The 25,805-nt window shown below is 39.1% G+C and overlaps 1 long non-coding RNA gene across 1 annotated transcript in view; it reads left to right on the top strand.

Annotated features, from left to right (window-relative positions):
* The first annotated feature begins 2,677 nt into the window (after positions 1 to 2,677).
* Positions 2,678 to 25,805, top strand: part of LOC308631871 — a 29,921-nt gene continuing 6,793 nt past the window's right edge. Inside the window, exon 1 of the long non-coding RNA XR_014018361.1 lies at positions 2,678 to 2,754. This is a non-coding gene — a long non-coding RNA (uncharacterized lncRNA). The remainder of the gene's footprint in view (positions 2,755 to 25,805) is intronic.

Raw genomic sequence — 25,805 nt, 5'->3', positions numbered from 1 at the left:
AATTAGGAATAGAACCACTAAATTGAACAGCATGCCAATTTTTAAGGCATTTTAAATACAGAATTGAAAAAATGCCCTCAAGGAAAAAACAAATGAATGTACCTTTGAACAGGTGAGTTTGTCTCTTTCGCTGCAGCCCCCCCACCACCCTGGGCACTTAGTGATGGCAACCATAGACAAACACTGTCTTGTCATCAATTTCACTGAGCAAACTCAATTCAGTATGGAGAAACCCATGAGATAATTTTATTATAGAAGGTGAGTATGATGGGGAAAGTACCTTCCTACTTATATGACAATATTCTTCCCGTGGTGCTTTACTACTTCTCTGACTTAGACTAACTAGGCATTGACTTCTGTACATGGCAGGCACCCAGGCATGGGCTCTTCCAAAAAGTAGATGTGAAGTCTATTGGGCCTTGTAGGGGTCTCCTCTGCACACCCCCTGCTCAGAGAGATCTAACTGAATCTCAATCTCTGCATCGCTTGTCAGTTCCCAACATCAAAACCACCTCACCTGTTGGCAGACTTGTTGAACCTCTCAAGTCTCTGGTGTCATTTTGACCCACTGGATCTGTACATCCTTGAGGATACAAGTTGGTGAGGGATGCAAGCTGTTTCTTGGCTACCCCAACTTGTGACTCCCTTGTCATTTTTTCCCCTATTAGGCAAGCACAGGAGCAGAACAGAGAGCCCTTCAACTCTGGAAGCAGAGTTACAGCCAGGGAAGTGAAGACCAATCTGCCTACCATCAATGCCCTCAGTTTCAAAGGGCAAGGGGGATTTTCTGTGAAGCTCCTCTGTTGTTGAGGTTGAGTAGAACCAGAGGAGAGAGGGCAACCCCTCCCTGGCCCACTGGAAGAGAATGGAGGAACCTCTGATAAGCTCCACTGCCACACAGCCTGGTCACTCCCAACTGTGACTCCCTGTCCCTCCAGCCCCCTTCCCAGGCCCTCTGCTTATATAATGGTGATTGGAGCTGGGGTCTGGCTGCTCTCACACATGCCGAGCACTGAGCACCTGTTGTTTTTGGCTGTGGGCCTAGTACTGACTCCAGAGCAGCAGGGGAAGCCCCATCCACATCCCGGAATGCTTGTTTTCATCTGTATTTCTTTGCTTAGCAGTGAGACTGGGCATTTTTCATATGTTTATTAATAATCACATTTCCTCTTTCATGAATTGCTTGTTTATGACCTGTGTTTAATTCTTCCAACGTCTTCCTCTTCATCTAGTGAAGCGTTCTTTTTGTAAAATAGTCTGGCCTGCGTTCTCTGGGCTGCAGAACTTTATAGCCCCACTGGTTCTGTATGTAATGCAACGGCTTTCCAATTGTAATTTCTGCCTTTAGGGTGTCAGTGTTAATATTCAAGATACAATGAGCTAAGAAACAGGATACACAGATCTGCTATTTGATATTCAGCATCTGGTTTATAAATTTATGCTAAATATGCACAGTGATATACATATTTACATGTATGCATGAATACCTATTATATAAAGATATGACATGATGTTCGGAATCGGCTTTTGCCTCCCATTTAATTTTTCTATAGACTCTGAGTCATTCATTCAACTTAATAACAGCGATCTTAATCAGAGAATCGATTTATAACCCTACCAGGTGGTAAAAGGCTTCTCCAAGTGACCCCTTGGGGATCCCTTCTGGCTATCTTCTGGAAAATAGGAGATTAAAACCATGTGTGTTCCCACAATACTGCATTCTGAAGGCGTTTCATCTAGTCCTGCCCCCACGTAAGTTATGTAAGACTATGGAAAGCAACAAAGAGCGATTCATGCCTCGACTGGGATTAGAGTTGTTGTTTTTGAAGACAGACCTAAAATTGGAAGAACAACTCAAATGCAAGCAGTTCGAACACACGGACAAGCTCAGAGAAAATTCACTGCTGACTCTTCTGCAAAGGATATAAGTGGATAAGAATTCTTGGTATTTTGTGAGTCTATGAACTCTTTGGGATGGAAATAAAACGGATTTAATTTAATAAAATCTTAAACCATCAGAGCTTAACCTGAAAAGCCGAACCTGCGACACGGGGAGGGCGAGGAGAAATCTCCCAGCGCAGTGCGCTCTGGATGAGTGTGGATGGCATTTTAATGTTACTATGGGGATTGCTATAGTAACAATTCTACTCACCCTTCATTTATTAAGTTATTTTGTTGTGGAACCAAAAGGTAAACCAAATGTCCACAGAAACAATAGCTTTAAAGAGATTTTGCCGTTTCTGGAGCTCAGGTAGAGTGTTTCAATGAAAGTGTTCAGAGTGGAAAGGACAATATTGGCAGATAATTTAATACAATTGCAGGAATGAGATTCCTCAAGGTTTCCTCTGAGACTGGAAAAATAACAGCTGATCTATGTCATAATACGCTGTCGAATCTGAGAATTCACCAGGACTGTTCCTCAGCCCTCTGAAGCAGCTCTGGAGTTATCCCCTCTCTCCCTCACCCTCCCTCCTTTTAATCCTTCACTCCTTCCCAAAACAGCTTTTTATTCCCCATAAACAGGATGAGAGAAATTAAGCTGGCCAGAAACATGACCTTAATCTTGATGGGCTTAGAGGCTTTAAATGCAGTGTCCCACCCACTGGGATCTCCCCAGGTCTGCAGTCTACGTGGGAATTAATGGTCAGTTAGAATCTGGAAGAAGAGGAGGAAGGCTTGGGGATGATATTGAGGGGGAGTCTTCCTTCACTCTCTGGATCCTTTCCTCTTGGTCTCTTGAGGATCTCTGCCAAGGTAGGTGAATTACCCTCAAAAATGCTCACAGACTCTCTGAAAGCCAAAAGAAAGGACTAACAGGAAGAATGCATTTTGGGATTCACCCTTCTCTAATGGTAATGAAACCTTTTTGAGAGGAGGGGTCTTACAAAGGAGAAAAAAATGTAAACAGAGTAGTTAGCAAAGGCAACCTTGAAAATCCAGGACCCATTCATGTCAGGTAATAAATAAATGTTAGAAATTCAAGCAAGTCAATCCCCACTCTAAAATAGAACATTCCACTGCTTTTGTTCTTGTTATCACTATGAATCAATCCATCAAATGACAACTTCAATGTCATGAAGATGAGGCCCACAGATAGAGGCAATCGGCAAGAATTGAAAGGGATGGATAAGTGGGAGTAAGATGCCTGAAAGGACAGGGCATGATGGCACACCCCTATAATCTAAGTGATTTAGGAGGCTGAGGCAGGAGGACAGCAGGCTCAAGCAACTTAGTGAGGCCCTACACAACTCAGAGAGACTGGGTCACAGAATAAAATAATAAAAGGGCTGGGGATGTGGCTCTGTGGTAAAGTGCCCCTGGGTTCAATCCTCAGCACCAAAAATAAATAAATAAATAAATAAATAAATAAATAAATAAATAAATAAATAAAATGCATAAAGACTTGGAAAGCCAAAGCCAGTCTAAAAAAGATTTCAGGAAGCAACAGGAGCAAGCCCTGTCCTGAGGTTTTCATACATTTAATTCAATAAACTCAAGTAGTAAATAATTCTTGGAGGTAGTTTCTGTCAGTATCCTTGATTTTTCAGACAGAAAAAATAGATACAGAGAGGATAATGGACCTGTCTATGGTAATACTCAGTGAAGACAAGAGTCAGGCTGTGAACCCAAGCTACTGACTTCAGGGTCCATGTTCTTATCTGTCACCCTGTCCTGCTCCTCCAAGCCAGCATGCCAAAAATAGATAAGGCAAATTCCAAAGTTGTTTACTAACAAGTGGAGAAGGAAAAGCACCAAGAATAAGAAAGATGAGGCTAAGGAAAGTAAGTGTGCTCTAACTGCTGCCTGCTGACCATCTGGGGGTGGGAGTGGTTGGAACACCAGCCTGACACAGCACCTTGAATCTCAGATGGGGAAAAACAGACGCAGAATTGCACCCTTAGGAAGCTGAGATACACGGGAGCCTAAATGAGCTCCATCCTACACCAAACTGAATCCTCTGGGCTTCCCGGGTGTCTCTGGTTTATAGCAATGGAACATGGGATGATTCCCTGTCTTTTCTTTTTCACAGGTTGAAAAAGTTGAGTCCTATAATAAGAAAAATCAAGCATTTACATTCTCCATTGCCACCCTCAGAACTAGCATGAGTGGTTTAGGAATAATTTAAGAAGCACATTTAAAACCTCACATGCAAAGAAAAACAGAAAAACATTTAAAGATCCCAGCCTCTATCATACTTCAATAAAAAGCTAAAACAGCTCCCATCCCTATCTTTAGCAAGTTCCCAGTTATTTGACTTGGATCATTTTGTTATGTTCAAAAGTTCCAAGGTTTTCTCCACCAATGGCTTAAAAAATTAAAGCAAAGTCAGGAAAGGCTCTGTCTAGGGAGGTGGAGATGAAAAAGATATGGCTTAAATTCTCCAATGTTGGGACCTCGACGGGGAAGAAGGAAGAGGAAGCACATGAGCTTCCAAAGAGAATTCACACGTGGATGGTGCTTGTGGGTGGGCATGCACTTGCGTGTGCGCATGTGAGAGCACATGTGTGTGCACACGTGGGCAGAGGCAGCTGCGCTGAGGATGGAATACCTCCCCTTGGCTGTAATTAAGCCTCCTGGAGGCTGGAGCGCTCGCTCACCAGGCACGTTCCCCATCACTCTCAGAGCTCTACTAATCATGCAAAGTCTTTCCGTGCCTCGGAGACCCAGCTCTCCTTCCCCCACGGCCAGAGCCTGGGAAGCCCCACATCATACTAAGTAGCAAGTTACTGATCTCCAAGGAGGAGTTAATATGGGGAAAAATTACAGCGCTTGGAAAGTCTCTAGAAGCCACATAGTCAAATGCCTGGGGATGGAACATTGGGGAGATAGAAATGCAGGAAGAGAAGGAAGACAACAGAGAATTAAACTCGCTAAATGTTCTTAGATTTTATAAGGTGCCAACATGAAGCTAACTATACTTTGCCCGCACAGTAAATACAAGATTACTAGGCAATTATATTTAAACATTACAGAACCTCCAAAAATAATTGCCATGTTCAGGGTAGTTTTTCAATCCCTTGATAACAGTATAGTTTAATGGATAGAAACAACTATATCATTTATTCCTCTTACATAAAACGCTGCCAACCATGTAAGTACATGATCAATAATAGAGGTTTACAGTGGGTGTGCAGTCGTCCCGAGAGCTGCAGCTTCATGTAAAGTAATAAGAGGTAAAATGAGAAGCAAAAAATATGGCAGAAAGTGCTTCAGCAGACTAGGACCCCAAAGGCTTCTCAGTGCCTTGATTTTTATGGTGTACAAGGAACAATGTCAAAGCTAAATGTGGCACTTTTAAGGGATATATAAATCAGCTGTAAAATGTTTCCTTTGGATTATTTTTTCCCCCATTTAAGGTTTTGGGTACAAGTGAAAGGAGAGAGGGTATTGTAGGAGAGACTTGGAGGTGAGTGGGAAGAGGGCACATTGGAGATGAGAACATTTGTCTTTTGACTCCTGGCCATTTTAATTCTTCACATAGCTGTGTATTCGAAAGAGAATTAAAGTATTGGCTTGGAGGAAGGCCTGGATCCTTTGTAAGTGCAAACTTTACTGTAGAGGATATTCCCAGGCCAGCCATTATGTACTCTGAGCAGCATTTATAAAATGGATTCAATAACTGACTTCGCTTCTGGAAGAAGACAGCAGAGCTCCTAAACAGAGGTCTGGGGGTGGGTTCTTCAGAAGAGGAGGAGGAAGCAGAGGTAGAGGCGTTGAGCTGCTCCTGAAGTCCAACATGTGATTTTCTTCTTACAGAGGCACAAAAGCCACTGCCAAAGTTTTCAGTTTGCACGAATGCCACATCTCATGGGCAGGTGGCCTTTCCCTCCCTGTGGGGAGCCATTCTGACACGTGATTGGGTGACTCCCGTTAAGGGCCTGAGGCACTCTGGCTGTGTCGGAGTTATCCCGACCCTTTCCTGATGAGAGAGCCCATCCGTGTGGGGGTGTGCGTAACCACTGACCCTGGAGACCCAATCACTGACCCTGACCTTGGAGTACAGCCCCCCCTCAACCTTCATTGGATGGAATTCTCCCCTGAATCTCTTGTTTCCCCCAAATAAAAGGCTGATCCCCGGCGTGTTCGCTCTCTCTCTCTCCTGCTAGCCCAGAGTAATCCTCGCTGCCCTGCTGAGCGGCTGGAGGCAGGGAAACAGGGAGACCGAGCCGTCTCGGACCTAGCATTAAAATAAGGTACTGTCTGTGTGTTTTATTTTGATCTCTTCTAACTAACTGAATGCCAGAACCTCATTAATGAAACCACTGCGCAGGACGCGTGGTAGAATTGGCGCCCAAGAGGGGGGCATTCTGAATTAGTTAGATTGAGTGGGAGCGCGCGCTAAAAAGATTAAGGGAAAGAAATAAAGAGAAAGGAAGATAAGGAAATAGAAATAAAGAAATAAAGAGGAAATAAGGAAGATAAAGAAATAAGAGAAAGGAAGAAGTGACATTTGGGTCACAAAAGTAATAAAGAGAATAAAGAAAATAGAAATAAGATAAGAGAAAGGAAAAAATGACATTTGAGTCACAAAAGTACCGGGAAATATTGAAGGAAAGAGACGTTAATTTACTTAAAATGGGAAATTCTACTTCTTCGGATAAGGAAATGTATCTAACTATTTTAGACAGTATAATTAATCAGAAAGGAAAACAGATAAAGAAAACTCAGTTATTGCAATTCTTAAAGATTGTAGGTGAATATTGTCCTTGGTTTTGTGACCAAGAGTCTCCAAATTTACTTACTTGGGAGAAATTAGGAAAAAAGTTACAGAGAGTTTGTCTTTCTACTGAAATACCTGAAGACCTTATAAAAGCCATTCAAGGAGCTGTTAAGTCTATTCAAATGGAAAATCAGCCTGAGGCTAAGTTAACAAAAGCACTAGGGACCAAGGTTAGAAATGTAAACTTAAAGTCGCAACCCCATGCGGAGGATTTAAATGGCGCGGATCAGCCCGCTTTCTCACCGCTGCCGGCATTCCCTCCTAGTGGGAGCCCGGGAATTCCAGGAACGGTCGCACAGTGTGACGTCACTAGCGGCGCCGACCAGGACAGTCCGCGATTTTTACCGGAGCAGAGACATGGATCACAGACAGTTTTCTTAGGACCTTCAGAGACAGTTGAATTAGATCCTGAAACGGGACCAACACAAATCCCTACTGGGATTTTCGGGCCGCTTCCTGAAAATACTGTAGGTTTAATTTTGGGGCGTAATAATTTAAAGGGAGCTATTGAAGTAATACCTGGTGTGATAGATTCAGAATTTAGAGGGCAATTATATGTTACTGTAAGATCCAATTATGCCCTAAGACTCACCCCAAAGGATATTTTTGCTCAATTAATATTATTGCCTTGTGTCTCAGAAAGGCACCTGCCGGCAGATTCAGTTTCTAAACCGCCGGACAGAGTATATTGGTCCCAGTTAGTGCGACAAGAACGCCCTTTATTAAAACTTAGAATTAATAATAAAAATTTCCTAGGAATAATTGACACAGGGGCTGATAGTTCAATATTGTCCAGCCGATTTTGGCCCAGGACATGGCCTCTACATACAGCCTCAGCTAATCTAGAAGGAATAGGAAAAATTTCACAGCCTGCTCAAAGTGCCAACTATCTCCGTTGGGAAGATTCTGATGGAAACAGTGGAATATTTAAGCCTTATGTGTTAGAGTCTTTACCAGCTAATCTATGGGGAAGAGATATACTAGCCAAAATGGGACTGCTACTAGTCACCCCAAATTCTATAAGGTCAGTTGAAGAAATTAATCAAAGGTATTTTCCTGGAGATGATAGGGAAAACTTTCAGGAAGAATATCTGTTTACAAGCCAGTCTCCACGACAAGGATTAGTAAATACTTCAGGACAAAATTTTTATTAGGGGCACTGAGTACTTCCCCGATCCTTAAAACAGCTGAAAAAATTACGTGGCTCACAGAAGAGCCTATTTGGATTTCTCAGTGGCCCATCTCAGGGGAAAAGCTTAAAATAATTCATAGATTAGTTGAGGAACAACTTCAAGCTGGTCATATTGAACCAACACTTAGCCCTTGGAATACACCTATTTTTGTTATTAAGAAAAAGTCAGGAAATTGGAGGTTATTACAGGATTTAAGGGCAATAAACCAGGCAATTCGGCCTATGGGATCATTACAGCCAGGACTTCCCTCCCCCACAGCCATTCCTTTAGATTACAGCTTGATGGTAATAGATTTAAAAGACTGTTTTTTCTCTATAAGGTTACATCCTGAAGATTGTGAAAAATTTGCTTTCACTGTCCCAGCAGTTAATTTTAAGGAACCTGTTAAAAGATACTGCTGGAAAGTCCTTCCTCAGGGAATGCGTAATAGCCCTACCCTGTGTCAAAAATATGTTGATCAGGCAATAGATCCCATTAGAAATAGCTTCCCTGATGCATACATTATTCATTTTATGGATGATATATTATTGGCCCATGCTAATTCAGAAGTACTTTCAAAAATTTTTACTCAGTTAGAGACCTCACTTACAACATTGGGTTTAAGTATAGCTCCTCAAAAAATTCAAAAGGTATCTCCTTTTCAATATCTAGGTCAGATAATTCAAGGGAGTACAATCCGTCCTCAAAATCTTCAGATAAGAGTTAAGGAGTTACGTACCCTTAATGATTTTCAAAAACTATTAGGAGATATTAACTGGCTAAGACCATCCTTAAAGTTAACTACTTCTGAGTTAAGTCCTTTATTTCAGATATTACAAGGAAATCCTTCTCCAACCTCTCCACGTCAACTAACTTTGGAGGCCAAAGCAGCCTTAAGGAAAGTGGAAATTGCAATTAAAAATGCACAGCTTACTAGAATAGATCCTAAAGAAATAATATATTTATTAATATTTCCAACTGAACATACCCCAACAGGAGCCATATGGCAAAAATTAGGAGTTATTGAATGGATTTACTTATCTCATTCCCCTCAAAAGACATTAACACTTTTTCATGATTCTACAGCTCAATTAGTGATTAAGGGTAGAACTAGGATTTTACAATTAATTGGATCTGAGCCTGATATCATAATTATTCCATTTTCTGTTCAACAGACTAATTGGCTTTTTCAAACTTCTAGTTCATGGCAGATAGCTTTTGCAGATTTCCCTGGCCAGATAGATAGCCATTATCCTCGTGATAAGATTGTACAATTTGCATCATTAACATCACTTATTTTTCCAAAGATTGTACTTTCCCATCCAATAGAGGGAGCTTTATCGGTGTTCACAGATGGTTCCAGCTCTGGTAAGGCAGGTTTCTTCAGCCGTGTTCACACAGAGGTAATACAAACTTCTTATACTTCAGCTCAAAGGGCAGAACTTCAAGCCCTGATTTTGGCCTTAGATTATTTTTCAAATGAGCCTATTAATATCTATTCTGACAGCTTATATGCAGTCAGAGTTACCAAAAATATTGAAACCTCAGTTATTGGGTTTACTTCATCACAGGAGTTATTTGAATTATTTCATAATTTACAAAAGACAGTGCTAATGAGGAAGTACCCATATTTTATTGGACATATCCGAGCACATTCTAGCCTCCCTGGACCTTTGGTTGCAGGTAATGATAATATTGATAAATTAGTAGCTTTTTGTCAACAGATGTCTTCATATGACTGTGCCCTAGCTTCCCATTCCTTGCATCATCAAAATGCTTCTAGCTTACGTAAAAAATTTAGTATTACCAGAGAACAGGCTCGTCAGATTGTAAGCCAATGTCCTAAGTGTGTTATTCACACTCCATCTCTGCCATCAGGGGTAAATCCCCGTGGTTTAAAACCAAATCAAATATGGCAAATGGATGTAACTCATATTCCTCAATTTGGTAAGCAATGTTATGTGCATGTCATAGTGGACACTTATTCTAGATTTATTTTTGCCACAGCACGTACTAAGGAAAATACTCAACATGTAATTTCTCATTGCTTAGCAGCTTTTTCTGTTTTAGGGTGTCCTATGCAGATTAAAACAGATAATGCTCCAGCTTATGTAAGCTCTGCTTTTCAACAATTTTGCCAAGAGTTTCAAATTAATCATAAAACAGGAATTCCTTATAACCCCCAAGGTCAAGCCATTGTAGAACGAGCTCATTTATCTATTAAACTTCAATTACAAAAATTAAAAAGGGGGAATAAGATAATGACTCCCCAAAATAGCCTTAATCATGCCTTATTTGTTTTAAATTTTTTAAACTGTGACACAGAAGGTCACACTGCTGCTGAGAGGCAAATGTCTCCCTCGGTGACAGGCCCTTTAGGCAGAGTTCTATGGAAAGATTTACAGACTGGTCAGTGGAAGGGCCCAGATCCGGTAATATCATGGGGCCGAGGGCATGCTTGTGTTTTTCCAGAAGGTGCTTTCCGTCCCATCTGGGTGCCTGAACGTGCCATCAGACATGGAGGAAATAGAACCCAGACTCAAGCGACTGAGGATAGACACGGAGGAGCCACAACCCAGAAGGAGGAGATACCGGAAAAAGATGAAGAAAGACCAGATTGAACCAGCTGAGAAGCTGATTTCATGGAAAGATGTGAAGAAATTGACAACCCAGGCTTCCCAAATACTTCGACGCCTAGGAAAGAACAGGACACCAGTCTTGATGGTAGCGACAGTAATTGCCCTACTGGGCTGTCAGGTAAAAGGGAATCAAATAGACACTTATTGGACATATTTCCCAGATCCACCCCTGGTACACCCAGCTGTGTGGACTGGAGAATCTATTCCAGTATTTACTAATGACTCATTCATGATGGGAGGATTTACAGATACTCATATTACTCCCAGTCATGTGACTAGATTTAATTATTCTGGCTACAGTGCCCAATTACCTTTATGTTGGTCACATGATAAACATGCTGGCTGTCTGAAAGTATCATTTGAAGAAAAGACAGCGATTGGTAAACCTAGACTGACAAATAATTCTATTTATGGAGACTTAAAACCTAATACTAGATCAATAATTAAGATGGGACTTTCCCATAACAAGCCAGTCATTTCTGCAAAACCTCCACCGGTACCCCACTGTCCAAATAGTTCTATAATTGAAATTGGCACCTTTCCTAAATGGATGGATTGTGTAAATACCTTTCCTGTACGACATAAGGTGTCTAAAGCTAGTGGGTATATTTTAGACTGGTCTCCAAAAATTGATAAGAGACAATTACGAAGAAATTCTGCTATGACACCTACAGGATTTGTTAGTAATATTTTGACTTATAGTGAAGGAGGCATTCAAAGAGATATTTGGCGTTTAATTGCTGCCTCAGAATATTTACATTTTACAGATAAACCTTTACCAAAATTTGTTGGCAAGAACTGTAAAGAGGGATTTTGCTATGGCCTAAGAGCCTGTGTCCAATCTCCTTATGTTTTAATTATTGGAAATGTAAAAGTTAGATGGATAGATGATAGATATTTTGTTACTTGTAATAAGTGCAACCTAACCAATTGTATTTCTAGGTATAATGGAGGAAAAGGAGTGCTGATACTTCATCAGCCCTCTTTTGTTTTATTACCTGCTAATATTTCAGAGCCATGGTATGCTGATGCTGGTTTACAAGTTTTACAGCAAATTCATGCCCAGCTAACAAGACCTAAACGTGCTATTGGAGTCATAATTGTTGGTGTCTTAGCACTGGTCTCATTTATTGCCTCAACCGTCTCTGCATCTCTGACATTGTCTCAGAATATTCAGCATGCAAAATTTCTTAATAATTTAGCTCAAAATACTTCCAAGGCTCTGCGTAATCAAGTAAATATTGATGAAAGGATTGAGACTAAATTAAACGCCTTAGAGGCGACTGTTATTAACATTGGTAATGAACTTTCAGCCTTAAAATTTAAGGAAAGGCTTAAATGCCATGCTAATTATAAGTATGTATGTGTTACAGCTGCCAAGTACAATGCTTCTCTCTGGGATTGGGAGAAGGTTAAAACCCATTTATTAGGTATTTGGCAAAATAGTAATAATAGCTTGGATATTCTGGAACTTCATCACCATATCCAAGACATTCAAAATAATAGAGCTGATTTTTCAGATCCTTCTTCTTTGGCTAACCAAATATTGAAGGAGTTAAATGGATTCAACCCTAGAAATATTCTTAAACACTCCGCTTGGTACATTATTGGATTATTCTCTTTGCTGTTAATTCTCTTTTGTATTGTAACTATAGGATGGCGAGTCCTCCAATCAAGAATCCGGGGACTCCAGAGAGTGAACCGCCGCCTCATTGTTAAGAATAAAAAGGGGGAATATGTGGGGAGCCATTCTGACACGTGATTGGGTGACTCCCGTTAAGGGCCTGAGGCACTCTGGCTGTGTCGGAGTTATCCCGACCCTTTCCTGATGAGAGAGCCCATCCGTGTGGGGGTGTGCGTAACCACTGACCCTGGAGACCCAATCACTGACCCTGACCTTGGAGTACAGCCCCCCCTCAACCTTCATTGGATGGAATTCTCCCCTGAATCTCTTGTTTCCCCCAAAATAAAAGGCTGATCCCCGGCGTGTTCGCTCTCTCTCTCTCCTGCTAGCCCAGAGTAATCCTCGCTGCCCTGCTGAGCGGCTGGAGGCAGGGAAACAGGGAGACCGAGCCGTCTCGGACCTAGCATTAAAATAAGGTACTGTCTGTGTGTTTTATTTTGATCTCTTCTAACTAACTGAATGCCAGAACCTCATTAATGAAACCACTGCGCAGGACGCGTGGTAGACCTCCCTAGTAACCGCTAGCATTTATTGAGATCTTACTGTGCTCCAGGTGCTATGCTGAGCTCTGTATTTACAATGCCTCATTAAACCCCAAGGATAATCCCACGGGGTGGGGGTGTGTGGTTACCATTACTCCAGATTATGACTCAAAGGGGATTGAAGTTTGGAGGCCACTGACTTATGTGGACAGGATTAGGTGTTTTAGGGTGGGGCTGGGGTCCAGCGTATGCCTTCTGAATTCGCAGCTTGCTTTCCTTCCTAATAACTATTGCCACTCTGCCATGCCTCTCCATGGGAGCGGGGTGCTAGGGATTGAACCCAGGGCCTTCTGCATGCTAATATATGCTCTATCACTAAACTACACCCTCGGCCCCTGCTTTTCTTTTCATCCAATCCAATAATTGACTACATTTAGGTCAAAGGACAACAGGGCACATAAGATACACTAATTTACCTAGGCCTATTTTTCATAAGCTTCTTTTGTTGAGAAACTGAATAGCAGAGGGAACTAAAGCCTCACATCTAGTAAGTGTGAAGTCAAGATTCTGGGCCAGGCCCGCCTGATTCCTGGCCACTGTCACAGGCACAGGCTGACTGTCACAAGGCTAACGTGGCCAGCCAGCTTAGCTAACCATCCAGAGCCAAGTTGCTCCAACTCAGATTTGCACTAAGGAAAATAAAAATCTATTTATCCTTGAATTTTGGAGTGTTAACGAGATACAGATATCTCTGAGTGCTCAGCTGGGAAAGTCAGTGTGCCCCTTAGCTCTGCATTCTCCTCTGGCCAGAATGGTGTCTTCTTGGGACACTTAAAGAGCTTCTTAGCTCTCGATCTTCCCCTCTGGCCTCTCTCTAATCCAGAGAACACTTGTGCTTCAAGGCTTTATGCAGTTTTCACTTGTTCCAGGAAGCTTTCCAGGATTGTTCTTCCCATGTTCCTGTGCAATTCCCATTATTGCCTTGATCTGTTGAAGTCTTTAATGCCTATCCTGTCAGCACGGTACCTGTTAGAAGGCTCTGGATTCTGATTTGTGACTCCTTAAAGGTTCCTAGAACTGTGCCATGTACTTTAAAGAAAATTCTCTATAAACCTTAGGACAAGGTTAGCTTCACACGTGAATACTTATCAAATTGGGACTGAATTAAATAGGTACTCTAAAAACTCTGCATGGATATGGTATATTTCTTTTTAAAGCAAAGCAGGAAATTAATTATATTCAAAAGAGACTGGGGTTGGGTAGAAGGAAGGGGATCAGAAAAGGTCCCTGGGAGTATTTCCTAATATCTCCACACAGGAACAAATTTTTCTAGCTTGTAGTTCTCAAGTGTGAAGGTGCATCAGAGTCACCCACCCGGGTTCTTAAAACACATATCACCACCTCCCTACCACCATCCCATCCAAGTTTCTGATTCAATAGGTCCACAACAGAATTTACATTTTTAACAAATTACCGGGAAATTCTCAAACTGCTGGCCCAAAGACCGTTCTTTGAGCGCCACAGTGATTCTCCACTCTGACTACAGTTATCGGAGGTGGGGGTTAAATATCTGTAGCCAGCCCCACTCCAGATGAGTGAAATTGGAATCTCCAAGGAATGACCTGTTCTAGAAAACCTTTCACAGAATTACCTCTGACAACTCTGAGATCCTTCAGGCCTCATGGTCTCGCTGATTTCCTAGGAATACACAATATGGGAAATGTAGGAGTTTAATAACTGTTGAAAAAAAGGAAAGAACTATGTTGGATCACGTGAAAGGCAAGATCCCTCTTCAGAAATACAGCAGGTAGAAACTCACTTTTGAGAATGAGGTGTGAGGTTACTAAAAGGCAAGTCGGCTTCCATATATATTTGATTTTTAAAAAATGTTGTTGTGTCCCAACATCTAGGTTTATATTCATACACGTCAACTTAGTATACATTCTGCCCACTTGACCCAAACCAAGGATCAGGTACAGCAATCCCACCAGGTAATACAATGAGCAGAGGTTCATGGAAGACTGTGACTGAAAGGGGGTGTCATGTCCATGGTTGCTCTAATTCATTGTTCAGTGTTGAGTCTGATGTCTTAGTGAGTAATGTGTATACTCTCCTGCCATATCACAGTCAGAAAAATCAAAATCATTCTCAAATATTTACCTAGCACCTGCAAATACTTTTTTTAAAGAGTCTACTATTAACTGAGCATCTATTAACACTTATTGACTATGTGCCAACTACAGTACCAGGCAAGTTCTTCTGTTCTAAAAAGTCCATATATTGGCCATCCCTGCTCAAGCCTTAGCTGATACCTTGTCCAAGCTTAATTTGTGTCTTTTCTCTTATTGAAAGGTTACCTCTGAATATTTCTACCAGTCAGGTGAGATAACATTTAGGAACCACGTCAAGATGAATCTTCTCCAGAAATCCCTTCCTAACTTCTAGTCCTTACCAGATCCCTTTTCAACAGCACCTTCTTTAGCAAACAGTATTGAGCCCATGATTACTGCCTTCATGTGGTGGTATGATTTGGATGTAAAGTATCCTCAAAAAGCTTGTGTGTGAGATAATACAAGAAGGTTCAGAGGAGAAATAGTTGGGTTAGGAAAGCCTCAACCCAATCGGTGAATTAATCCCCTCATAACTGAGTGATAACTGAAAATGTATAGGGTGTGGCTGAAGGAGGTGGGCATTCAGGGTGTGTCTTTGGGGTTTATATTTTGTGTCTGGTGATTGGAGTCTCTCTCTGCTCCCTGATCATCATGTGAACCACTTCTCTCTGCCACACTCTTCTGTTATGATGTTCAGCATCACCTTGAGCCCTGAGGAATGGAGTTGACTGTCTATGGACCTCTGGAACTGTCAACCCACAAAGAAACTTTGTCTCCTCTACAATTGTTCTGGTCAGATCTTTCAGTCACAGCCACAAAAAAAGCTGACTTAAACTCTTAGTGATAGTTTCTTTGTTCCCAAGACCCAATCCTACTTATTATATCCTTCCTATTTCTCCAGCAACAATTTGTTTCTAATATTTGTTAATGAAGTAAGCTGTAAGCTCTTTGGGTATCCAATCATTTTTCCTACGTGAGTCATCAGAAATGGCTTGGTCACAACCATCTGTGGCCTGGAAAGTGCTGGGACTGGCTTTCTCCAGAAGCTCAATGGAGACAGGTCCCTGATTCGGAAATTCTCTCTGCTCCACTGGGATATGTTTTCAGCCATGACTATTTCTTTATTCAGGATTACTTTCCAAATACATTCCATTCATGGGTGTATTCATTTTTCACAAATCATTAGGACATTGTTTATAAAGAACTGCTTCTTTGAGGAGATGCTGGGAGTAAAACTGATCATATTATGTCGCATGCATGTATGAATGTGCCACAACAATATCCACCATTCTGCATAATTAACACACACCAGTTTTAAAAAGGGGAAAGGAGAACAACATCTTCAAAAGTGAAAATTTTCTTTGACACAGAGGAGTAAATTGTTTCCATCTAATTGATAGCCCTGCTTGGATATTTAAGTTAAAATTATTTCCATAAAACCTGCAGCATTTCTTTTATTGGGTTCTATACTGACTGCTCTTGGCTAGATTCACACCCTAAAATTTCAATGGGTGTGAGCCAAAGCTGCATAGTTTTGTAGCTAATAATAACAATAATAATGAGCACATTTCAAAAGTGCTAATTACAAATGCAATTGGATTATGTTCTCATTATAAATGCTACAGGTTTTCTGCCAGGTTGGTACTTCACAACAGTATGTTTTCAAACACCTGTTTACCTTTATCATCTCTAGATATATTCAAAAAGAGAAACTTTTAAAAAGTTGAGATGCATATTAAATCTTATAAGTTTTTTTTTAATTCGGAATCTTTTACCCAGAGGCCTTTACTGCAAAAATTGAAGCCAAGTGAATAATTATATGTACTTAATATAAAACCGATATACAACTTATATAGATAAAGAGCATAGGCAATTTAAAATTTTTTATTTATACTATAGATTGCAAGAAGAGTTTTGGAGGGAAAGAAAGGAGAATTTTCCTACTAATATTCTTGCACCAAAGAAAACTTTACTAAATGTCAATTATGTTTAAATCTCTATTCCATGTATTAGGGGATGACCGAAAAGGTGAACGAGAGGTGTCCCTGCATACAATATGTTGAAGGAATTTCCCTCTAGACAAATGTCGCAAGGTGGTCAACAGAGCCCAGAGAAGGCAGATCAAGCTGAGAGGGAAAGGTTGAATGTGAACTTAGATCAAATGGAGGCTTTAGGGTGAGGGCAAGTTTTTAGTTTGCTTTTTAAATTTAATTATGGGATGTGATTAATGAAAGAATCTTCCTTGAATATGGAGGCAAGCAAACACATTCATGGTAGGGCAGCCTTTCAGTCTTGTTCCCAGCGTGGTCAAAACTAAAAATTCTTTTTTTTTAAATTTTTTTTTAATTAGTTACACATGACAGTACAATGACCTTGACATATCATACATTTGAATCACATGGGATACAATCTCTCCCTTTTCTGAGTATACAAGATTCTTACAAAAGGCAGAAGACAAGGGCTGAATTTTTTTTTAAACTACATTTCTGGAGGATGATTGACATATTAGGCAGTGGTTCTCCACCCCAGTACACATTAAGTCGCTGGGGACCTGTTAAAGCTTGTCAGCGCCCCCACCCCAAAGAAGGGGATCAGAACCTCAAGGAGTAGGGGCCAAGCTGTACTATTTTTTTTAAAAACTCCCCAGATGATTCTACTATGAAGTTATAGTTGAAAATTATTATAACAGGAGATGAGGAGGTGTTTGTTTTATTAAGTGTCCTCATAGTTCTTTATTTTTACCAATGCTTTGACACAATTTTTTTTCTTACAGTATGTATGTGACTCACACAAAGGAAACAAAGATGCAGGACAGAAATCAGCACTTCATCAACAGTTATTGATTGTCAAATCTGGACTACCCATATTTACTCAGTTGCCAGGGTTATCCAGCTTACAATCTTGGAGGGGCTCCCATGGGGCAATTTGAGTCTTAAAAATAATGGCTATAATAAATAGAACTTTAATGAATATATGAAAACTGATGGTTCATGATGATACCTCAAAAATATACAAGCAAAAATCTCATTGATCACCTTGGAGGTTGCTAGAGAATCAATTCATACTCTGAAAATTTAAAAGTTAAGGGAAAATTTCAAGTATCTCTCCAATATTTCCTAACTTGGACTAGACCTCAGGACTAGACCAACTAGTTGATAAGGAAAACTTATTTTTTATATAAAAGAATCATGTGTAATAAATGTAGGAAAAAAATGAAAGAATTATAGAATAACTCTTTTCCACTCCTTAATGAAATAATGAATCTAGACAACAGTAATCAAAAAAATCTAAAATGAGTATTCAAAAAGTTAATGGGGAACTTTTTAATGGATGGATCAGTATCAGTTTCTTTTGACTGCTATAACAAATTATCACAAACTTGGTAGCTTTAAACAACAAGAACTTATTCCCTCAGTGTTTTGAGGGCCAGAAGTCCAAACTATGTTTCACTGGGTGGAAATCAAGGTATTGAAAGGGCTACACTCCTTCTATATGGAAAAAATCTGTTCCTTTCCTCTTTCATTTTCTGGTGGCTGCTAGCAACACTTGGTTTGTGGCTTCATCAATGTAATCTCTGCTACCATGTCACATTGTCTTTTATTCTTCTTGATGTGTTGCTATCTGTGATCTCCCTCTGCCTCCTCTCATAAGGACAGATGTGATGTCATTTGGTTTGCAACCAGATAACTGAGGATAATTGCTCATCTCATCATCCACAGTGAGACCCATGTAGAAAGACCTGTCTACCTTTTTTTCCATATAAAATATCATTCATGTGTCCTAAAGATTAAGATGTGGATATATTTTGCCTTGGGGGACTATTTTTCAGCCTGATACAACATTAACTGATCAATTCATATATGAAGGAAGATGGGACAAATGCATTATTGTAATACAAGACAGTACCATCTGTGAAACAGCTTTACCCCTCACTACCAAAGTAACTCTTAATCTAATTGTCTATCTCTAGCTACTGATTTATGGAAGATCAGAGACAAGTCAAATGACAGCAAAAGATACAATCAGGAAAACCTGATTGGTCTATAAGATAATATATCCATTTCTCAATGTCCTCAATAAATGCACCAGAGAAAAGAAAACATATACAGTAAAAGAGATTCAAGGGTTCATTAACCATACGCAATATTCACAGAATATTTTTTAGATTCTGAATTTAAAAAACTAAATATAATAAGGGCTTATTTAAGACAATCAGGAAATTAAAAACAAATTTATGATATTTGAAAATTGTTAGGTGTGAAGGGTTTGATACTGATAATGCAGTTATGTTTACAATGTTAGATATGAATACAGAAATATGTATATAGATATGTATGAGAGAAATTATAATATGTCTAGAATTAGCTTTAAAATCCCCAGTAACAAGTAAATAAATGAGAACAAATGAAAAACAACAACAACAAAATTTTAAGTGATGGTAGGGGAATAGATAAAATAAGAACAGCAGATGTCAATTGTTGAAGCTAGGTGGTAGATGTGTGGGAGTCTATTAAACTAGCCTTTCTAATTTTATGTATATTTGAAAATTTCCACAATAAAAAATCTGTGTAGGTAACAATGCAGCATGTCCCTATCAGGCAGCATTTACCCCACCATCTCAGGCCTACTTCAGTCCCTAGAGGAATGATGGGTGAACTGGTAACACCTACTTCAACTCTCAGGACTGTTGTAGAAGTAGCGAGAAAGAAAGAAAAGAAATTGGATAAGAATAAAGCCCACATGGAAGCAATTCCTAACTCTAGTCTTTAGTTTGGCTTCTCTAGCAGGTACCAGCCTGGGCACACTTACTTGCAAAAGGCAGAAGATAAGGGATGAATTTTTTTAAACTACATTTCTGAAGGATGTGAGCCAAAGCTGCATACCAAGCACTAATATTTCAGCAAGCTGTGCACTCTGTTCACAGCTTTCCTAGACTCCCAGGCTCCTCTAGGATTTTGCTCATTGAGGTATCTCCAGTTGAAATGGGAAAGAGTTGAGATAAAGAAAGAAGATGCAAAATATTCAAAATGTTGAAGCAACCCAGACATTCATCAACGGATCAAGGAATAAACAAAATGTAGTTGATTTATAAAATAAAATATTATTCAGCCATAGCAAATTCTGAAGCTTGGATACTGCTACAAGGTGGTTGATCCTCAGAGACATTGTGAAAAGTGAAAAAAGCCAGGCACCAAAAGTCACATATTGTATGACTCCATTTATATAAAATATCCAGAATAGGTAAATCCATAGAGACAGAAAGCAGATTAGTGGTTACAAGGGGCCAAAGGGAGTGACTATGGATAAGGGGCTTCTTTTTGGAATGATAAAAATGTTTTAGAAGTGGAAAGGAGGTGATGGTTGCACAACATTCAATGTGAATGTGTTGAAAACCACTGCATAATTCACCCTGAATTATGTTAATTTTCCTTTATGAATTTCATCCTCCTCCAAAAAAGTAAAAAGACAGAGGATGGTATCCCATGGTGCCTTCCTGGCCAGGCCTCAATGCTCTGGGAAAGTAGAGGAACTTTCATCATTTAACACTTATTCATGCACTTACTTCATCTGTTTGTTTAGTTACTTATTTTACTGTTTTGATCTTGACTCATCTCTCTATGATTTCAGTTCCTATAAGTTGTACCCCTGATATTCTGTAATCCTAGTCATAGCTTCAATCCCCAGATTTTTACATTGAACACCATCTTTCCAAGGCTGGGCAACATTACTACTATTTGTCTTTTGGTAGGCCCATATTCATAGAACACATGATTTATCACATGAGGAAAAAGTGGAGTCTAGGACCTTAGTAATTCACATGAAATATATAAAATTTTTAGATGCAGATATATTTATAATATACAAAGTTATCACAGATGTTATAACTGTTGGAAACCTTCTAATCTACTCTTTAGTTGTCTATTCAATCTAGCTTTTTTTTTTTTTCAATTTTCCAGATGAAGTGCACTTCTGCTGCCACGACTGGTATTATTTTACTTAGTTTCAATTTATTACAGTTTCAGCTTATTACAGTTGCACATGTATTTCATCATTTTTCCACCTTATTTTTTGCTTTCACTCTTTCTGAGATTCTTATTTCTTTGTCTTACCTATTTGAAATGATTGAATTTCCTTAAATCTTGTATTTTTCTCTACTTCAAAGATACACTACTATTGTTTATATTAATTATTATCCTTGAGTTTTAATTTTCCTCCTACTGTAAAAGGGTCAAAAGTTAACTGATCTTTCTATTCTAATCTACTATGGCAAATGTCTCGAAAAACATTTATTCTGACCACCTCTTCTACCTTACATGTCCAATATCCTACCAAATCATCCATCCTAATTATTATCATGTTTATTTTATATAATCATTAGTTATTAACATAAACACACACATATGTCAATTTCTTTGTTCATAATTTTGTATTCTATTCTTTTCTTTGAAGTTTAAGTCATTTTTTTCCTGAGATACATCCTGATTTTATGCTTCTATCATGAGTCTAATATTGGGAAACACTCGGTTTTTATCTGATAATTTTTTTATTTTATTCTTAACTATGAGTGACAGTATAGTTGGGTATAAAAATCTAGGTTGGCAATTACTTTCTTTAGCCCCTTAAACATGTTATTCTATATTCTTTTGTTTTCGCGTATTGTTATATACAGTTAATATGGTTGTTCTGTTACAGGTTGTTTTGTCTTTCTTGTCATTTTTAGATTTTTCTGTTGGTTTTGGTATCTCTGTAAGATGTGTCCAGGTATTTAATCTTGCTTGATCTTCTTAAATTAGGGATTTCATGTCTCTCATCAGATCTGCAGAATTCTTGGTTTTCTCTCTTCACATACTTACTATTCTCTAATCTATTCTTCCCTTAGTCACTCTCATTAGAGCTTTCTTCTCTGTCTTAAATATTTTTAAATATTTTCTTGATTTAATCTCTCTTTTCTATACTTTAATAAAATTGTCATTCAACTGTTCTAGTCTCCTGGTTCAGTTATCTATTGTGCATTTCATTTCAATAGTAATATTTTTCAATTTTAGAAATTCCATTTAATTAGTTTCAAAGCTTCCTATTCCTTACTCATATTCCTTATGATTTTCTGATTTAATTTCTTTTTTTAACCATTTTAACACCTTATTTTATAATATTCCTCTAATAATCTATTACTTGAAGTTCTTTGAGTTTTAATTCTCTGTGTGTGTGTGTGTGTGTGTCTGCTAATTATCACTCATGGTTTTTTCCTGTGTTCTTTAATCCTGGGTTGGACATTCATTTTGAGATGCCTCCTTCCTAAAAAAGTCAATTTCACTTTTTTAGTACTTCTTCTTTGGGTTGAGGATTCTTTTTTAATCCTTATTTCCTTAAGGACTCAGCTGTGTACAGTCACATGCCATATAACAATGTTTCAATCAGTGATAGAACAGGCATAAAATGATGGTCTCATAATATAATGGAGCAGAAAAATTCCTATCAACCACCTTGTATTCTGGGTGTAACTTTTCTATGTTTCTATACACAAATATTTGTCATTGTGTTACAATTTTCTATAGTATTTATTATGGTTACATGATATATATGTGTGTAGCCTAGGAACAATGGACTATATCCAAGTAGCCTAGGCATGAAGTAGACTATACTATCTAGGTTTATGTAAGTACTTTCCATGATGTTTACACAATGATAAAATGTCTAACAATGGATTCCTTAGAATGTATCCCCATGGTTAATCAATGTATGACTGTATTTAGAAACATGCATAAATACATGTATAAGTAATATAACTTTTCTGGTTATTTTGTAGCATGATTTCTTCAGATTTTCCAATTCAAATTATTGTCATAAGCAGACATCACATCCCCAAGAATTAAAGTGATGGGAACAAAAGAGATGACTAGATCTAAATCAAATAAATTAATAAATAAATAGATTAAAGATGTGGTTGGTCCTCACTGGAATTGTTTGCTGGCTGATTTCTATCCATACTTCAGGCTTAATCTAAATAGCCTGACCTTAAGAACATCCATTGGTTATTTTTTCTATGGCCATGATTCTCCTTGCTTCCCCAAGTTGTTGCCCAACTTTCCAGGTAAATTAGAAAGATAAGACAACAATGATTCCTTTGTTTATTTAACATATATTAATTGAGACCTGCAGATATAGTGATAGATAAAATAAAGTTGTTTCTGTAATGGGGCTTACATTCTATAAAAGAAAGATAGAAAATAAACAAATGCATTATGTGTATAACACAGACAAGGGTAATAAATACTACTATGTTAATTCTTCATCACTGTAACCAAAATACCTGAAAAGAATAATTCAGAGGATACAATTTTTATTTTGGTTCATCATTTTAGAGAATTCAGTGCATGGTTGTTGGCTATATTCCTTTGGACGTGAGGAAAGAGCATGGTAGAGGAAAGCTACTCAAGTCATGGCATCTAGGAAGCAGAGACAGAGTGATGGGAATGGGGCAGGGGGTGAGCAACAAGATGAACCCATCCAGGGCACAAACCCAGTGACCTACTTGCTCCTACATCCCAGTAGTTCACTCAGCTATCAATGGATTAATCCATTTGATGAACCAATCCACTGATGAGACTGGAAGTCTCATGAACTGCCCCCACCCCCACCCCCCAAAAAAAAACCTCATCCGTATTGGGGACCATATTTTCAACACATGAGCTTTCCAGAGATATCTCAGATCCAAACCATAAAAGCTACAGAAGCGAAAATGAACCTAGTGAGGGTAGGAAAGTAGTTCCAGGAAAAGTGTCCCAAAGGCCTATTGGCTCTGAGCACTGTAAAAGGGAGGGAGCAAGCCATGGTACATGTAAGCAAAGGGCACAAACCCTCCAGTGAATTAGGGATTTTGTGTGGGGAGCATGGCTGAGGGAAGGTTGGGATAATGGGGTCACAGGGGGAGCTAGGAAGGACAACATAGGGCCTTTCAGGTCAGTGGAAACTCCAGGGTGTTATTACGGGTGAGGATTGATACCCCTGACAGGTTTTGAATCCTGCTTACATTTCAGAGCAACCTATGGTGAGAGAGGTGGAAGCAGGATGGCATATTAAGAAGTTAATGCCCCTATTTAGGCAGATAAAAGATGATAGAACAGCATAGTACCTGCAGAGGTGCCAAGTGGCTGGATTCTGGGTCTACTTGGAGGGTAGAGGTTGGTAGATTTGCTGACAGTATTGCCCTGTTTTATGATTCTACAACCAACTGCTGATTAGAGGTCTAACTTTTCATTGGTGAAATGAGTAAAAGAATGAGGGAAGGAATACATGATTTTCAAGTCCCCTTTCTTACTTGATGTCATTTCTATTCAGGAAATGAAAATTATCAAACACTCTGAAAACTGTACATGTTCTTCTGCTATAGTTAAAGCAGGTCTAATATAAATACTATTAATCATATTTCATAAGCAACACATTCAGCATATGAATGAGGTCTACTTTAATTTTTGACAAATTTCAGACCTATTTTCCATTTTCTTCTGGAATGTCCACTTGCTCTATGTCAGCTCTATGACTGGTATTCCAAAAAACCATCCATAATTTAAGCTCAGTCCTTAGTAGTTCTGAAACCCTTATTTATATTTTCATGAAAAATGTAATTGGCCAAATAAATAATATTTTTATATCAGAATCAATACTGGACAGTTCGTATTTTTCTGTCAAATTGTTTCAGGATAATGTTCCATAGAGTTGACTGATAAAATGTCCTACTCAATAAAACACGTCAAGGCACACCTCACATACTGTTTGACTCTCACAACAACATAGTGACTATTTACATGTTATTGTGGACATAGCTACCATCACTTTTAACAGATTTCAATGAAATTTAAATGTGACAGAGACAAATGTCTTAAATGAATCTGTAAATTCATTGATAATTTTCTAATCAATCCTACTTTTATTAAATTATTTTTTGAAAATTTAATTAAAATTTTAATTAATTCCACTTATGAACTCCAATAATGTCTTCTAATTACGTGCTTATATCCAGTGAAGTCTACTGTTCACAGAAGTACTGGTTAAAATGGATAAAATCACCAAGAAGGCAGTATCTTTTCTCTATGATACCTATAACCCAGAAAATTGTCCTTGTGATTAGTCCTTTTCTGTGCTTCAGAGAGTACATTAGCAGGATCTCAAGCGCTGATGCTACACTGAGTGTGCAAGTATATAAACTGTGCCAAGAGAAATGCTGCCAGACATGTCAGCTTTCATGGTGGCAACTTCTCAGAGGTAACAGGGAATTAAACAACATGGATTGCAAAGAAAACTTCAAAGAACACAACATCTTGGGTTGGAAGGAACTTGAAAGATGGTCTCCTTCAGCCTTGCATTCATCTTCAACTTAACTTGATTTGGAATTGCAATCTTTTTACAGCTGTAACCCTGACAACACGTTTGGAGTCCAGCACTGTGCCAGGCTCTGCATGGGGGTGATGCCAGAGAAGGATAAGGAGGCTTCCTGCCCTGGGTGACCCCCAAATCTAGGAAAGTTTCTGCAAGTTTTCCACAGGAGGCCTGGACCTGGCAGTTTGTTTCCCTACAGAAGTCATATGGGTGCTAAAAGATTTCATCTCCCTTTTAAAAAAGAAAGAAAAAAGGAAAGGAAAAGAACATGAAGGGTTAGGATCAGGTCCAGGTTTTGTGCTGCACTCATTTGAGGTTGAAGAGATACTGAAGAGGATGGTAAGACCATCCTTAGCATACATTTACGGAACCAATCTCCCGGAATAATGCCATGTGAAAGTGAATCGGTCTTCTGTTGGGTCCTTGAGGTAAATGGAGTAGCCTCAGCCAGTGGACCTTCTTTCTCTGAAAAACATTCTCTGGCTCTGCTGCTATCGACATAACCTGGCTCTGAAGCTGATCTCTGTCCTGCCCCCACACCTACCATGCTGTTACAGTTTCCGAGTGGCTAACTCTATACCCAGAGAGAAGATGCATTAAACCACTCTTTTATTAGTGA

This window comes from Spermophilus citellus (assembly GCF_964194105.1).
Source record: "Spermophilus citellus genome assembly, chromosome: 12".
In the NCBI taxonomy this organism is placed as follows: Eukaryota; Metazoa; Chordata; class Mammalia; order Rodentia; family Sciuridae; genus Spermophilus; species Spermophilus citellus.
Note: the sequence above shows the minus strand (reverse complement) of the source record. Positions and strands in the feature narration are given on the sequence as shown.